Below are 18,670 nucleotides of genomic sequence, written 5' to 3' on the forward strand. Positions count from 1 at the left end.
AAAATACTGATGATTGTGGGAATTCGAATGAACCAGAGTTAGTACTCCGGGAGGAGCCTCAGCAAGAGTTACGTCATTCCCAGAGGATTATTAGACCTCCTGACAGATTGAATCTATAGCAGGGGGTAAATGTGATGAAATAACTCTGTGTTCTGGCATTTGTATTGTTGTTGTTGTTGTACTTGTTAATGTCTGGAATGTTCCACCGGTATACCAACTAATGCTCCTCCCTAGCCCCGCCCCTCTTCTGGAATGTTCTACCAAGGGCTGGGTCGGTGATGAATGATGGTTGCCCTGTGTTAACTTGATGCCATGTTCTTACTTAATAAAAGCCTTTAGTTTTAAGCTTTAACCTCATGGATTCAGGCAGTTATTTGGCACATCAATAACCCAGGCAGTCTGATCCCTAACCACGCTATGTAACCCCAGGCTGTCTAACCCCTCTCCAAACTATATAACCCCAGGCAGTCTGACCCCTCTCCAGACTATATAACCCCAGGTAGTCTGACCCCTCTCCAGACTATCTAACCCTGGCAGTCTGACCCCTCTCCAGTCTATATAACCCTAGGTAGTCTGACTCCTCTCCAGACTATCTAACCCTGGCAGTCTGACCCCTCTCCAGTCTATATAACCCTAGGCAGTCTGACTCCTCTCCAGACTATGTAACCCCAGGCAGTCTTAACCCTCTCCAGACTATATAACCCAGGCATAACAACAGAAAATGCTGGAAAAACTCAGCAGGCCAGGCAACATCCGTGGAGAGAAATTAGAGTTGACGTTTCGGGTCGAAACCCTTTTTCAAAACTGGAAAGGAAATAAAATAGATCGAAGGCAGAGCTGCGATAGAACAAAATAAGAATAAGAGACATTAAGAGGTATTCAAAACCAGATGAGATGGTAATAGGACAGTGAAGACAAAAGACTTCTGAGATTCGGTGTGAAGTGTACTGGCAGGATGAGAAACAGCTGCCATGTGGGAGAGAAAAAAAAAAGGAAAGGGGGTGGGAAGGGAAGACCCAAAACAAAGGGGTGGAAAAAAATATAAGTAAAAATGTAATAGGGGCCGAGGTTATGATCTGAAATTGTTGAACTCGATATTGAGTCCGGAAGGCTGCCAAGTGCCTAATCGGAAGATGAGGTGCTGTTCCTCGAGTTTACGTTGAGCTTCCGTGGAACAATGCAAGAGGCCAAGGACGGTGAGGTCCAAGTGGGAATGGAGTGGTGAATTAAAATGACAGTCGACCGGAAGCTCGGGGTCACCCTTAGGACTGAACGGAGGTGTTCCGCAAAGCGGTCACCAAATCTATATAACCCAGGCAGTCTGACTCCTCTCCAGACTATATAACCCAGGCCGTCTGACCCCTCTCCAGACGATGTAACCCCAGGCAGTCTGAATCCTCTCCAGACTATATAACCCCAGGCAGTCTGACCTCTCTCCAGACTATATAACCAAGGCATTCTCACACCTCTCCAGACTATATAATCCAGGCCATCTGACACTTCTCCAGACGATGTAACCCCAGGCAGCCTGACACCTCTTCAGACTATATAACCCAAGCAGTCTGACCCCTCTCCATACTATATCTTCTTCTTCTTAGGCAGTCCCTCGGAACTGAGGATGACTTGCTTCCACATTAAAAATGAGCTCGCAGGTGACTGATTAGTCCAATGCGGGACCTACAGTCTCTGTCACAGGTGGGGCAGATGGTGGTTGAAGGTGCGGGTGGGTGGGGTGCTTGGGTTGACGTGCGCTCCTTGCGCTGCTTGCGCTTGGCTTCCACTTGCTACCGGCGAAGAGACTCGAGGTGCTCGGCGCCTTCCCGGATGCTTCTCCTGCACTTTGTGCGGTCTTGGGCCAGGGATTCCCAGGTGTTGGTGGGGATGTTGCACGTTTTCAAGGAGGCTTTGAGGGTGTCCTTGAAGCGTTTCCTCTGCCCACCTGGGGCTCTCTTGCCGTGCCGGAGCTCTGAGTAGAGCGCTTGTTTTGGGAGTCTCGTATCAGGCATGTGGACAATGTGACCCGTCCATCGGAGCTGATTGAGCAGAGTCAGAGCTTCGATGCTGGGGATGTGGGCCTGAGCAAGAACACTGATGTTGGTGCGCCTATCCTGCCAATGGATTTGCAGGATCTTGCGGAGGCAGCGTTGGTGGTACCTCTCCAGTGCTTTGAGGTGCCTGCTGTACATGGTCCATGTCTCTGAGGCATACAGCAGGGCAGGTATCACTGCCCTGTAGACCAAGAGCTTAGTGCCGGGATTGAGCTCCTGGTCTTCAAACACTCTCTTCCTCAGGCGACCGAAGGCTGCACTGGCACACTGAAGGTGGTGTTGGACTTTGTCGTCGACGTATGCCCTTGTTGACAGTAGGCTCCCAAGGTATGGAAAGTGGTCCCTCTCCATACTATATAACCCCAGGCAGTCTGACCCCTCTCCAGACGATATAAGCACAGGCAGTCTGACCCCTCTCCAGACGATATAACCCCAGGCAGTCTGACACCTCTCCAGACTATATAACCCCAGGCAGTCTGACCGCTCTCCAGACTATATAAGCCAGGCAGTCTGACCCCTCTCCAGACTATATAAGCCAGGCAGTGTGACCCCTCTCCAGGCTATATAACCCCCGGTAGTCTGACCCCTTTCCAGACTATATAACCTAGGCAGTCCGACCCCTCTCCAGACTATATAACCCCAGGCAGTCTGACCACTCGCCAGACTATATAACCCCAGGCAGTCTGTCTCCTCTCCAGACGATATAACCCAGGCAGTCTGACCCCTCTCCAGACTATATGACACCAGACAGTCTGTCTCCTCTCCAGACTATATAACCCAGGCAGTCTGACCCCTCTCCAAGCTATATAACCCAGGCAGTCTGACCCCTCTCCAGGCTATATAATGCCAGGCAGACTGACCCCTCTCCAGACTATATAACCCAGGCAGTCTGTAGGGGGTTTTGGTTTGGGGTTTGTGTCTGGTCAGTCTGTCGTGTGTCTGAGCTGCTCCAGCCCTGTGCGGTTTGAATCGCTTCCCCTTTGGTTCTGACCACCAGACTTATTTACAAGTATTGATATAGACAAACGAGACCAGTGGTTCGGTGCAAAGAAAACCAATGTTTATTAAAATAGAGAACAATTACTATACAGAGATAATCACTATGGATGCAGCACAATTACACTTAACGGGGGAGGAGAAACGGACACATCGAGGGAAAATGACTAAAATGACACTTTAGCAATTCCCCTTAACTCCCACCCTTTTCATCTATCTAGATTATCTTGTGATGGGCCTGAAAATTGATGCTCACCAGTCTAGGATGTTGAAATGCCTGCTCCATGTCCTGTTGCCTGCCGATATCTTAGGTTTTCACCGCCCAAAGCAGAGATACCCCAGTAATTTAAAGTAAATGTGGGTATTCTACTTCCTTGGACGGGCTCGTCGTTGATCCTCTTGCTGGGTTAATGGTAAGGCAGGGCACCGGAGGTTAGGCGGGAGACAGAGAGAGAGAAATGGTCTTCTGAGGGACTAGTTATACCCATCCCGGTAGCCCTTATCTCCCGCCGGATCAGCTCATTTCTTTTGTCTAATCTGGACGTATTGAAACTCATACAAAGGGTACCGATCTGGGCCCATCAACTTGGATGGCCGGCAATCGGTTTTACTGGTCTCATCAGTGTTCCCCTTTGTCCAACTAGTTTCGTGATGGGGCCATTCAAGTCTGAATGCCCCGTTGATCGTTTTGAAGTACTTAGGTAAACAATGTTGACATTCTCTAAACGAAGGCCTGAATGCAGCTGAGCTTGTCCCACTACATATTCAATAGACCCTGCCTGCTCTTGATTGTTTGTGCAAACAACCTTGATGGCTTTTAATCAGAGGCCCGAATGCCACTGAGTTTGCTTCTAATGTATAAATGCAGAAGGTCTGTCTGCATTCAAGTTCTGGAAAGTTCCTTCTCACAGTCATCAGAATACAAGTTGTCAGTCCAAACTGAAACTTACAAGCTTTGACCATGAGGCTGACTGCAGCCATCTTGTTGTGCCCTGGATTTAAAACTCAGTCCAACCAGGGTTTCTTTAATAAACCAAAAGTAAATCCTCAGGGGAGACATGAAATTTGCGAATCCTTTCAGTCCCCCCTAGGATACTGAAACTTGCTTGAAGTGTCCAATCAAGGTGAGCAAAATTTCTGACCCCCCACAAACAACCTTCCCCTATATTTATCTTTCCACGATCCCCCGACACATACATTCCCCTTACTTAGAAAAAAACACAGTGCACGGCAGGTATCTATCGATAGAAAATATGATCTGTTACAATAATCCAAGCACGGAGGGGTCCAATACCCCTGCACTACTTGGGACATCATAAAACTTTATTATAACACACAATCTTTAATAAAATGAACATCAGGCCAAAATTATATTTATTAAAAATAAAGAACGGAAGGAACGAGCTTTATTAAAAATAACTAACGAACCTGCCATCACTCGGTAGTGATACGACACAAAGCTCACACGGGTGTTTCTTCTTCCACCCGGGCATACCGGTCCTTCCACAACCTTTTCGCTTTAAATTCTACCCCGGGACCCTTTCTCCTACACTGGACACAAACCAGGTAGAGGATGATCTCTAGCTGACAGACTACTAAGATGTAGGATGCCATACGAATCCAGGAGGGGACCTCTATACTTTCAAAACGTCCCACCAGGGCGGGGTCATAATATCTAAAATGTCGGCCCTTATCTGTACAGTCTTCTGTTCCAAAGTGTAGAAGTGCTTTTGTGATACTAGAACGGCTTTTAATAATTTGGTAAGGTGCTCTGGGAGAGGGGGAATCGGGTAACCAAAGTGTGCAACATATTTCTGGATGTGGGTAAAACTCTCCTCCACAGTGAGGTGAACAGTGGATGGTTCAGGAATGGGGACAATTCGTATCTGTGCCACTTGAACTTCTGCCTCGGGTTTGAAGCAGAAACTGCTGTCACTCAGTGCGCACCAGCTGTGCTGTCCGTGCTGGTAGTGAGACACTCCTGTGGTGACGCAATATGTCCCATATCCTATATATGCTACCTGTGGGGGAACATGGCCTTGTGCCATGATTTCCATGGTACAATTTATAGGTTTCGCGTCAGCAGCTCTGAACCCGCATTGTGGTTTCGAATAGGCATTCAAGTGCTGGGGACACAGGATGATGTGTGCTCCCTGGTTACGTCACCCCGAGAGGTCAGTGCCCATCATAGCGTGCTCCCACTTTATGACATAGGGCGGGACCACTGTAAAATGAACGTGTGCACCCCCTTGAATGACTCCAATGTTCTCCACCCTGTATACCGGTGCGGGTCGGGCTGTCCCGCCCTGGACCGGCATTCTTACAACTATCCCCATGACGGTGTGGTTGGACCGCCCGCAGTCCACTGGGACTGGGTAGGCCTCAGAAGCTAGCCGGAGCTGGCACGGGCTTAATGCATTCTCAAAAGGGTGGAGGGCTGCAAGGTGTTTGTTTCTGCTCCAGGAGGGGACTTAACCTTGTTTTAAATCCTCCAGAATACTGCGGCCCTTGCCCAGCAACCATGCCCCGTACAGCATGCACACCTCATTTTTCACAGCCTGTTAAGAAGCGTTTCTGTCCTCCCTGATGAGAGCATTTACCGTCTTTGCATGTTTTTCCAGCTCCGCGATGATCTCCTTCATGGACTGGTCTTCATGCAACTCAGAACTTACCACCTTATTCTCATCAGTTAAAATACCCTTTAATTGTGTTTTTAGACCATTAATCTGGGTCTGCAGCTCGATGTCATCTAAACTGTTGATGACCGAGGACCCCGTGTTAAAATGAGTTAAAACATCATTAAAAACACCCCTTCTTTGCCTCCCAATCCCGTCCCAAATCTCGTGCTGAGTATACAATTTGGTCTTATCAACCTCCGAAAAGTCAAATTCACGGAATTTTCGAAACATCTCTGTTAATAGGGCTTGATACAATTTGGCAGTCTCTGCGGGGCACCACGCAGGTAAGTGTACCTCAGTGAGGTATAAAATCACCGAGGCCACCGCGTAATGCACCCCTTAATACAGCACCTGGTCTGTGGGTACTAGCACCAGGCCGTTCCCTGGTCCCTTGGTGGTGGCGTGGCATCCCTCTACTATCGTCTGTGATGTCGCAGTCATAGGCAGGGGCTGTCGGGGGCGGGTCACTAGTTCAGTGGCATTAACCGAGATTGGGGAGTACGGGATCGCGTATGCGTCCAGGCGGGACTCCCAGTCCATCCCCCTCCCGTTATTTTGCCACTGGCTGCGGAAAATGATGGAAATGCCTGTGGGGCAGACTTTCTCTGATCTCCACATACAGATGTAGATCCCCTGATCCGGTTCCCACCATTTATCCCAGCACACACTTAACCCTCCCTGGGTCCCTGTAATGGTCCTGTGAGTGTCATTCCCTAACCTTTCCCACTCTACCCTGAGGTTCCCCATGTCTTTGCTTAACTTTCTGAGCCACCACCACCTTTCCAGGGGAACGTTCCCTTTACACGTCAAACATATTCTTTTGCCCACGGTAACGCTAATCCTTGGGGTGACGATTCATATCCTCGGGCACTGGAGGGAGGCCTCCCCATATGTGCAGCCGGTCTCACTAGAATATTGGGTCGAATTGGATCCGAGCCATCCTGGCCAGCTCCCCTCATGGACATACGAGGTGATTTCATCCGCCTCCCGTAGACCACTTCTGTCGTGTGCTAGGGGCGCTCCCTTCCCCGAGCATCCAAAGATATGATGGTCCTCGAGGCTCAGCCCGAACAGGGCGAGCAGGATTATGCCTCCGCACATTTCAAAATTCTGAAAAAGACATAAAAGCATCTAGCCAGGTTCCCTGGAGGCTCCCTGGCTCGGGGGAAGTGTGATCGGGTCCCGCAACCTCGGCTCACGTAGACAGCACTCTGGAACGGTTCCATAATTAAAACTTATAGACTACCGGCTCCTTACATAGAATTAAATTAAAACACCCTAACTTAACCTTATACACATTACTAAACTTAAACAAAGCTATGTACATCTGCCGCCCGTCTCCGAGCGGCCAGCCTAATCTCTGTTAGGACTGTTGCAGGCTACTACCTGCGGCAAAGCTGGACTGATCTCCACTTCTGGTCCCTCGCAGCTTATGGCTGCTGGCTGGGGACCTCTGTCTTTCGGCTTCTCCCTGACTCGGGAGACCGCCCTTTTGAACTGAAGAGCCGGTGACCATACTTTTCTGGGCTGGGGTGGACGAGGAGACCTCCTAGGGAGTGCTACTGGTGGGGCTACCCTGGCAAGCAGACCCTTGGCTCAGGTCACAGTCCTCGCTGGCTGGGGGCCTTCTCCCTCGGGTCCCTCCCCTCCCAAACCTGAACTGGGGATGGGCAATCCCTCACCACCGGCTGCCGGCAGCTGAGGTTCTTCCCCTCCAGGTTCAAAACCTGGTTCGGGGGCGGGGCCATCTGGTTCGGGCTCCTCCTCCTCGGAATCCCATAAGAGAGGGGGAGTGGTCTGGACAAAGTGCTGGGGAACTTCTCCCTTGACGCACACGACTGCGCCTGCATGTGCAGCCTGCGTGCGCATACCCGCTGCGGGCTGACGATTTCTAACCTCGGGTTGAATCCCAGCTGCCTGTTTCCCTGCCTCCGGCTTAAACAACTTACATTGATTCACATGGAACCATTTTGTGTGCCGGGGCATTTTTACTGCATAAACCATGGGGCTGGCTTTATCGACTATGCTATAGGGTCCCATGTACAGTGGCTCTAAACTCCCCACTCGGGCGTAGTTCCGAACCATCACTTGGTCCCCTATCTCCCACTGGTGACTCTTGCTAGGCTCAAGCAGCAACCGGTTATTCCGATGCTGCTTCCCCATGCTACCTGCTGCCTGGTCGTAAATCTGTTTCAGGCGCTCGAGGAGTGTTCGGGCGAATTTATCCCGATTTACCTCCCGAAGCTGCCCTTCAGTAAGAACTGGAGCTAGAACATGGGTGGCGGTCCTCATAACCCTACCGGTCATGAGTTCGTGCGGGGAATACCCTGTACCCTTGGACTGGCTGGCCCGGATCCCCATGAGGACTACAGGCAGGGCCTCTGCCCATTTTTGGGGCGAGCCCGCTGTCTCCTTCCTCAACTTTTCTTTAACGGTGCGGTTCATGCGCTCCACAATCCCTGAGGACTGTGGATTGTGGGCTACGTGCCACTTCCCCTGAATACCGAGCAGCATAAGGGTATTCTGCATGCCCTGGCCGGTGAAATGGCTTCCCTGGTCGGACTCCACAAACTGGGGTAGTCCCAACCGCGAGAACACCTCTCGCACCAAGATCCTTGCAGTCCCCAATGCTGTGGCCGTTTTGCAGGGGAAGGCTTCCACCCACTTGGAAAACACGTCTACCAGGACGGGGCAGTATTTGTAGTCTCCATGGGTGGTGGGCAGGGGCCCGATGTAGTCGATCTGGATCGACTGCCATGGTCCCTCTACCCTCCTAACATGTCCCAGGGGAACCTTCCTTATGTGGGGGTTGGGATTGTTTGCAGCGCACAAAAGGCAGCTAGCACAGAACTCGCGGACGTCTTCCCGGAGTCCTGGCCACCATCCCGCCTGTTCCACCCATTGCCAGGTGGTCTCAGGCCCGGGGTGTCCCGCTCCCGGACCCTCATGGGCCAGTTGAAGGAACTCCCTCCGGTGTTGCTGGGGTACTACCCGCTGTTTTTCTTTGAACAGCATGCCTTCCCTTATGGAGAGGGCCACTGCGCCATAAGGGCCTTCTACCTTCCGGCGCTCCACTACTGCGCTAATGACGGTTTTCAGGACAGGGTCCTGGGCTTGGACCATTTTAATGTCTGGGGCTAACACTACTCCTAAGCTCCCTTGGGTCCCATCACTGCCTCTAACTGCCGCCACAGGCCCGGATTCATGCGGGTCCCAGAAAGTGCCTGCACGTGCACCCACCTTGGCCAGCATGTCGGCTTGCTTGTTACCCTGGCTGCGGGGTTCTGTGGAGGAATGGGCCTTCACTTTGTGGATGAAGACCTCCACTTCCCCTCCCACGGCTGCCAGGATTTTCTCCAGCAGGGGCTTTACTTTTAAGGGCCTCCCGTCGGCGGAGGTATACCCGCGACAGGACCAGATGGCCAGGTATTCCATACACGAGTTGCAAGTGAACATGCTGTCCGAGCAAATCGTGTATGGGGTGGGGAAGATTTCGGGGTGGGTAACCACGTACACCACCGCGGACAGTTCAGCCTGTTGAGCGCTCATGGTGCTGGGGAGATTGATTGCCAGGGCAATGTTTGCCGTTGGGTCATAAACTCCACAACCCGTGAGTCATTCGCCAGCAGATACCATGCTGGAACCGTCTACATAGATTTCGCGGCCTGAGTGATGTATCCTGGCCCGTAAACCTACGTTCACCTCCCATACCCCTTCTAAGAAACACCGATGGGCTGTTCCAGGATATACCATATTGGCTGCGAGCTTTGGCTCGCAAAGGCCCCTCACCTTTGTTGTGTCCGTGTATAATAAGACAGAGACTGCGGAGAACGGTACAACAGGTGTTTACTAAACGTGGCTCACACTGCAACTGCTTGTACAGATTACTACTCAGTGCTATATACAGGTGTGGTCACTGCCGGTACTACAGTATACATGAGCTGTAAAAAGTAGTTCCCTCCTTAAAGGTATATACATTACAATTCCTCCCCTTTTAGATTAACAGTACCATAACACTCATTTAACAATTAAATATCAAACTAATTACAATTAACACTTTTAACATGCAACATTAGCTGAAAATAGTCTATTTATATATTCAGTCTTTGGGGAGGCCTCCTGATCCTTTCTGGATAGTGCCTTTCCCGAGTGTCTTGCTCTTGGTGCGGAGGCGATTCTGGCCCCCTGTCGTCGGTTGGTTCATCAGCTTCCGATGCTACTGTTTCTGGGGTAGACGCGACCTGTTTGTCGGGTTCATCACCAGGTACGTATGGGCGAGGCATGGGGTTGATTTGTTCCTGTGACTCTAGGATCTGGTCAGCATGGCATCACACGATGCTCTCCACAACGTCCACTGTGTACATTAGTGGGCCCTGCCGTGTGCATATCGTTCCTGGCTGCCATTTTTCTGTTCGGTAGTCGCGGGCCAAGACTGGTTGCCCTACATTGAAGCTCCTTGTTGGCTTCTCATGGATGTGCTGGAATTGCTTACTCTCAACATCTCTTCGTACGTTTGGTCTGAGCAAATCCAGGCGAGATCTTAACCTTTGGTTAAAGAACATCATGGCTGGGGCCTGGTTGGTGACTGCATGTGTTGCATTCCGGTAGGCGAACAGGAAATTGTCCACCTTGTGCTGCAGCGGAATTTTGTCATTGTACATAGCCTTTATTGCCTTCTTAAAGGTTTGTACAAACCTCTCAGCCAATCCATTTGTGGCTGGTTGATACGGGGCGGATATGTAATGCCTTACCCCATTCTTTTTCAAGAACCTCTGGAACTCTTCGGACACAAACTGTGGTCCGTTGTCAGAGCAAATCTGTTCTGGCAAGCCATTCCTGGCAAAAATGGTCCGTAGGGCTGCAATAGTTTTCTCCGTGGTGGTGGAGGACATTTTGATGACCTCAAGCCATTTCGAGTGCGCATCCATGGCTATTAAAAACATTGAGTCCATGAATGGACCAGCAAAATCAATATGCACCCGTTAAATTTAACAATACCGACGCTTTCTTGTCATCTGACACCTCATTTGCCTTGCAGTACACCTCTATTCGTTTGACATATGTAGTCCAATCTTCGACTTCATTGTCAAATGCGGTGATACTGCCACTCTTCGGCATTTTGGGTGTGGTTTAAAATGGCGTCTCCCAATGGCTTAAAATGGCGTCTCCCGTGCTTTCCTTCCTCCCCCGCTGCTGCCAACGCCACTCCCGGCGGTTCTCGTGGCAATGGCGGCACCCTGTAGGTTTCGCGTGCTTCTCCTGCACTGCTGCCAACACCGCTCTCGGCGGTCCTCGTGGCAATGGCGGCGCCTCGCGGGTTTCTGCGCGTCTCTCTCTCCCTCTCTTCGACGCTGCTTGGCCCCTGAACACCGGCTGCGCCCTGTTGGCTCTGCCCTCTCTCTCTCTCCCCCGTCGACGCTGCTCGGCCCTTTGCTGTGCCGCTCGGTCAGGCTCTAGCCCGCCGCTGTCCAGGAATGGTCTGCGCACTACCTGTTGCCAGCCCGTTTCACTGGACCACCTCGACTGGAAAGCCAAGCCTGGCTCTCGACAGCCTCCCCCGCAATTCTCGAGTCTCTGCTGGATGACTGGGCGGTTGCCCGTGGTCGACGCCTGAGTCTCTGGCCTTGACCTCCAATCCACTGATCTCCAGGAACGAATCCCCGGGAGGTGATGCAGAGTTGCAGGTAGGTTCGAACTTGCCTTGTCGCCAATGTTGTGTCCGTGTATAATAAGACACAGACTGCAGGAGAAACGGTACAACAGGTGTTTACTTAACATGGCTCACACTGGAACTGCCTGTACAGATTACTACTCAGTGCTATATACAGGTGTGGTCACTGCTGGTACTACAGTACACATGAGCTGTAAAAAGTAGTTCCCCCCTTAAAGGTATATACATTACAACCTTCAGATCCACCTGCGAGAGGAGGAGGGTCCAGCGTGCAATGCATACACTGCTGACTGTCCCATCTTTTATCCTCCAGTCCAGAAGCATCTGAGTGGGTGTGTGGTGTGTGAGGAGGGTGATGGGAGAGGTGCCTGTGATGATCAAGGATCTTTTCACAGCCCAATACGTGGCCAAAAGGTGCCGTTCGCAAATTGAGTAGCTCCTCTCCACATCAGTGAGTACTCTGGAGGAGTAGACCATGGGCCTTAGCCTACCGTGCTGCTCTTGGAGCAGCACAGAACTCAGGCTATCCCCGCTAGCCGCTGCCTCCAGAAAGAACTCTTTCCCCCCATCTATGGCTCCTAGGGCTGGTGCGGTCTGCAAGTCTCCCTTGAGCTTGACAAATGCTGCCTGGCAACCCTCATCCCAAGACCACTCCACTCCTCTGTGTAGGAGTCGGAGCAAAGGGGCTGCTGTGGCTGCATAGTCTTCAATGAAGTCCCTGCAGTACCCTGTTAACCCTAGGAACAACCTCACACCTCTCACTGTGTTGGGGACTGGCAACTCTTGGACCGCTTCCCTCCTAGCCTTGTCTATGGCTCTCTCTCCTGCACAGACGGTTAGGCCCAGGAATGTAACTTCCCGCTGGCCGATCTGCGCCTTTTTCGGGTTGACTTTGAACCCCTTACTCTGAGGCAGCTCCAGCAGTTCGGCCAGTAGCGGGCCATGCTCCCCGACTGAGTTGGTAAACAAGAGCAGGTCATCGGGTGGGCTGACTAAATTCCTTTAAGCTATCCGCCATACACTGGTGGAAGATGCTGGGGCTGTTATGAAAGCGAAGTTAAACTGGTCCTCCCTCCTCAAGGGGATGGGCCAAAACCCATTTGAAATATCTGTAAAGTCCGCGCCTCAATAATACATGGACTTTGGGAGAACAGTTTAACAGGTACTTTACTGAAACGTCAGACTGAAATACAGAGCCTGCTAGGGCCTTTTATACAGGGGTGGTCACTGCCGGTACTGCAATCTCAAACCAGTTCACAATCACAGAATCACAGAAACCCCACAGTGCAGATAGAGGCCATTTCGGCCCATCGAGCCCGCACTGACATATCCCACCCGCTCCCCGTAACCCCTACACCAACACATATCCCACCCTATCCCCGTAACCCCATGTATTTAATCCCCCTAACACTAAGGGTCAATTTATCATAGCCAATCAACCTAACCCGCACATCTTTGGACTGTGGGAGGAAACCGGAGCACCCGGAGAAAACCCACGCAAACACGGGGAGAATGTGCAAACTCCACACAGACAGTCGCCCGAGGCCGGATTCGAACCCGGGTCCCTGGCGCTGTGAGGCAACAGTGCTAACCACTATGCCACCGTGCTGCCCAGTTCTTCCCTTAAAGGTACATACACAACAATTCCTCCCCTTTTAGATAAACAGTACATAACATTCATTTAACAACTAAATAATAACTAATTACAATTACAATTTTCTCGGTACAATATACATCAACTGAAATAATCATTTATAAGTTCAGTCTTTGAGGAGGCTTCCTGATCCTGACTGGATAGCGCCTTTCTCGAGTATCCTGTTCTTGCAGTGGAGTCGATTGTGGCTCATTGTCATTGATTGGTTCGTCAGCTTCCAATAGCACTGCTTCTGAGGTAGACGCAATCTGTACTTCGGGCTCATTACCAGGTGCACATGCTCGTGGTATAGGTTTGGCTTGTTCCTGTGACTCTAGAATCTGGTCAGCATGGCATCTCACGATGCTCTCTCCAATGTCCACTGTGTACATTAGTGGTCCCTGCTGTGTGCATATCGTCCCTGGTTGCCATTTTTCTGTTCGGTAGTCGCGGGCCAAGACTGGTTGCCCTATCTTGAAGCTCCTGGTTGGCTTCTCATTTATGTGCTGGAACTGCTTATCCTCAACATCTCATCTTATGTTTGGTTTGAGCAAATCCAGGCGACATCTTAGCCTTCAGTTGAAGAACAGTACGGCTGGAGCTTGGTTGGTTACTGCATGTGTCGCATTCTGGTAAGCAAACAAGAAACTATCCACCTTGTGTTGTAGTGGTATGTCGTCATTATACATTGCCTTTATGGCCTTTTTAAAGGTCTGAACAAACCTCTCAGCCAATCCATTTGTGGCTGGATGATATGGGGCAGATGTATAATGTTTCACCCCATTATTCTTCAGGAACCTCCAGAAATTCTCAGACACAAACTGTGGACCATTGTCGGAGCAAATCTGTTCTGGCAACCCATTCCTGGCGAAGATGGTCCTTAGGACTGCAATAGTTTTCTCCGTGGTGGTGGAGGACATTTTAATGACCTCTGGCCATTTCGAATGGGCGTCCACAGCGATTATAAACATTGAGTCCATAAATGGACCAGCAAAATCAATGTGTACCCGTTGCCATGGAGATGAGGGCCACTCCCATGGATGTAGCGGGGCCTGTGGTGGAGCGTTTTGGATCTTCTGGCATCCTGTGCATCTCTTGGTCATATCCTCAATTTCTTTATTGATTCCCAGCCACCACACAAACTCCCTGGCTAGGCTCTTCATTTTTACCCTCTTTCTTATTCTGGCCCCCAGGTTTAACCTCATGGCCTTTTCCCTTGGGTTGGGGCGTCTCGATACCCCTCATATTCCTAAACGCTACCGTGAGCTGGCAGATTACCATTTCTTCAGTGGTCTGGGGGCTTCGGGGGTCAAACCAGGCCGCAGCCTGGGCTCGGATTTGGGGCAGGCAGTTTGTCATTAGACAACGGAACCAGTGGGTCAATTGGACTTGTCCGCACTGGCATTCCTGGGCATGCGCTCCAGTAGACTGGCCGCAGCCTCTCTGCGAACACCTGCGGGGACTCCCCTGGGAGCTGTACCGTTTTTTCCACCCGGGCGAACGGACTACCGTCATTGAGTCCCATGGCCTCCAATATCTCTTTCCTCGAATCCTCATAATCTTTCTGCCCCTTTTTACATTCATCAGATAGGGTCTGGAGGAGATCACTCCCCAGAGAAAACAGCAGCATCTAAGCTTGCTCTGCGTCATCGCAGTCATTAACGCACGCTGCCTGTTCTATCTCCCTGAAGTGCAGAGAGGGGTCTCCCTTTTCGGTGAGCTTGGGGATGTGACTAACCATAGCCCTGAGCTGTTGGGTGCCATGCGGCACGACAAACTGATTTTGGATGGCCCCTGGGTCCTTGTCATCAACGGGCGGCCCGTACCTCCATTGTCAGAGGGGGTACACTGGTCCTGGTCCTGGCCTATTTAGCAGGGCCTGCTGTGCTTCCCCTACCACTTCATCCTCCACCCCCCCTTGCTGCCAGAACTCCTGAAAGCTCGGAGCTATGGGTGGCGGCCGTGGGACCTCTGATTCCCTAGCCAACTTTGTTCTGGGTGCTGACTGTGGGACGGTTCTGTTTGGGTTGCCGGTAAAGTCCGACTGGCCCGCCTTCGGGCTGATGAGGCACACCCTTCGCCCTCGATAAGGCCATGCCTAAGCTTTCTATCTCCTCCCTACAGGGCCCGTGATCTGTCTCCTCGAACCCCCGGTCGCAGGCTAGCTTGTATGCTGCCTTTACCTCCCTTACTTTCTCCTCCTGCTCTTTTAATTCTTGGGTGAGGTCGCAAATCATGTCCTGCAGCCTTATCTCGCTGCCCCTTGCCTCTCTGACCTGGTATTCCAAGTGCTTCACCTTGCGCCTAGCGCTGGCTTTAATTTCAGCGGTCTGGTATTCCAGGCGCTCTACCCTTGCCTGATGTTCCCGTTGCACTTCGACGGCCCGGGCCTCCAGGCACTCTACCTTTGCCTGGTGTTCCTTTGCAATCTGCGCTCTTTCTTGGCTTAACGCCTGAAATGCCACTAGCACTTTCTCTTCCGCCAAAACCTTATCCTGCATTTCTAGGGCCAATTTCTTGAGCTTGGCAGCCTGTGCTGCTACAACACTGTCCAGCACTAGGACTTGTTTCTTGTAACACAGGCTGCCTTTTCAATTGCCCTCTTATGCTGTTTACTCGCCGTCCACTGGGCGGCGGCGTCTATGGGACACTCGGCCTTTAACATAGCGCCCACCCATTTCTTGGCGATATTGACCTTTCTGCACACATAAGTGGACAACCTCTCTTCAATTGCGGTTTCTCCCACCGCACCACTGTCTGTCATATCGCATACTGTCGCCGATAGTCTTGCCGCGGTCGCCATTTCTGTAGGGGGTTTTGGTTTGGGGTTTGTGTCTGGTTAGTCAGTCGTGTGTCTGAGCTGCTCCAGCCCCATGCGGTTCGAATCGCTTCCCCTTTGGTTCTGACCACCAGACTTATTTACAAGTAGCGATATAGACAAACGAGAGCAGTGGTTCGGTGCAAAGAAAACCAATGTTTATTAAAATAGAGAACAATTACTATACAGAGAAAATAACTATGGATGCAGCACAATTACACTTTATGGGGGAGGAGAAACGGACACATCGAGGGAAAATGATTAAAATGACACTTTAGCAATTCCCCTTAACTCCCACCCTTTACACCTATCTAGATTATCTTGTGATGGGCCAGAGAATTGATGCTCACCAGTCTAGGATGTTGAAACGCCTGCTCCGTGCCCTGTTGCCTGCCGATGTCCTAGGTTTTCACTGCCCAAAGCAGAGATACCCCAGTAATTTAAACGTAACTGCGGGTATTCTAATTCCCTGGACGGGCTCTTCGTCGACGATGCTCTTGCTGGGATGATGGTAAGGCAGGGCACTGGAGGCGAGGCGGGAGAGAGAGAGAGAGAAATGGCCTCCCGAGGGACTAGTTATACCCTTCCCGGTAGCCCTTATCTCCCGCTAGATCAGCTCATTTCTTTTGTCTAATCTGGACATATTGAAACTCATACAAAAGGTACCGACCTGGGCCCATTGACCTGGATGGCTGGTATTCGATTTTACTGGTCTCATCAGTGTTCCCCTTTGTCCAACTGGTTTCATGATGGGGCCATTCCAGTCTGAATGCCCCGTTGATCGTTTTGAAGTACTTAGGTAAACAATGTTGACGTTCTCTAAACGAAGGCCTGAATGCAGCTGAGCTTGTCCCACTACATATTCAATAGACTCTGTCTGCTCTTGATTGTTTGTGCAAACAACCTTGATGGCTTTTAATCAGAGGCCCGAATGCCACTGGGTTTGCTTCTAATGCATAAATGCAGAAGGTCTGTCTGCATTCAAGTTCTGGAAAGTTCCTTCTCACAGTCATCAGAATACAAGCTGTCAGTCCAAACTGAAACTTACAGGCTTTGGCCATGAGGCTGACTGCAGCCATTTTGTTGTGCCCTGGATTTAAAACTCAGTCCAACCAGGGTTTCTTTAATGAACCAGAAGTAAATCCTCGGGGAGACATGAAATTTGCAAATCCTTTCAAGTCTTAGACCTCTCCAGACTATATAAACCCAGGCAGTCTGACTCCTCTCCAGACTATATAACCCAGGCAGTCTGACCGCACTCCAGACTATATATCCCAGGCAGTCTGACCCCTCTCCAGACTATATAATCCAGGCAGTCTGACCCCTCCCAGAAGATGTAACCCCAGGCAGTCTGACCCCTGTCCATACTATATAACCCCAGGCAGTCTGACGCCTCTCCAGACAATATAACACCAGGCAGTCTGACCACTCTCCAGACTATATAACCCAGGGAGACTGAACCCTCTCCAGACTTATAACTCAGGCAATCTGACCTCACTCCAGACTATATAACCCAGGCAGTCTGTAAGGGGTTTCTTTCTTTTTACTCTCCAGAGAGATTCTGTAGATCGCAGAGGTTACTCTCTCTCAGAGGCCTCTCTCTCTCTCTCTCTCTTTTGCACAGTAAAACCTTGAGTGGTTCGACCCACTCACCCCTTAGATTCTAGACACTGGACTTAGGTGCAGGAACTACAATGTAGAGAATACTCTTATAGACCAGGTTTAATGAAACAAAATGATATTTTATTGCATAAGGAAAAACAAATCAAATGCAAGCAAATAAGAGGGTACATGGGAGGGAAAAACAAATCATAACAATACAATACTAATTATAATGGATACAGGCATATTTTACCTTACAAAGATCATCATAAAATGGGGAAACACACGGAACATCGAGGGACAACAACTCATGTTAATTATACCCAAAATGACCACCCCCTTAATCCTATCTAGATCTGATTGTGAAGGGCCAGAAACATGCTCACCAGTCCAATTGAAAAAATATAGAGTTTTGAAGTCTTACATTTTGATCCTTTCAGGCGTCCTGTCTCCACGTGGTTTGTGGAGCCCCTGCGAGCTGCCCCGCACCTCTCTCCTGAGGTAGGGGTCAGGGACGGCTTGACACCGGCTGGCCTGGATGTTGGCGGGGTCGGGGATCGTCTGCTCGACCCCGGTCAGAGGAGCCTCGGGCTGGCCCCCATTTTCATAGCTTTCTTCTGTAGTTTTTCTTTGTCTCTTCGGTAGGGCTACGGCCTTTTTCATCTCATCAACGGCCCGGGATTGGTCGATGATCTCGTGATGTTTTACCCCAGGGCATGACGCCGGTTCGAACCATCTTCTTCTCCGAACTCCAGCTGCTATCGAAGGTAACGGCTATTACCGAAGGTCCTACAAAGATGGTGAAGAAAAGGAACCTCTCTCTTCCCAATATCCAAGATGAAGCCCCCCCCTTTTCGCTACCCCGGGTGTCTCCAATTATACTTCTCAGCAGAAGCCCTTATCTCACGCCAAATCAGGTTAGTCTTTTGTTTTAACTTTTGGCCGGCTTCTTGCACAACGGGGTAGTTATTATATTTTAAACTGTTCTTGGATGGCCGGTAATGGGCCATCTCTGGTCTGGATTGACCTTCATTGTTTTTAATGTCCTGGTGATGTCCTTAACGGGTCCTTGATGCTCTTCTCATGAATGTGTAACTGTTTTTCTTTGTCTGGGTAAACATTTAGATGGCCTTTATCTACAGGCCGATCTGGTTGGATCTGCATCCAATCCATATGTATAAGTGTACGTGTCTGGTTTCCTTTCCTCAGAAACGGCTTCCAGAA

The sequence above is a fragment of the Somniosus microcephalus genome, chromosome 26 (genome assembly GCF_052327205.1).
Source record: "Somniosus microcephalus isolate GS21.2 chromosome 26, FLI_Smic_1.0, whole genome shotgun sequence".
NCBI lineage: Eukaryota > Metazoa > Chordata > Chondrichthyes > Squaliformes > Somniosidae > Somniosus > Somniosus microcephalus.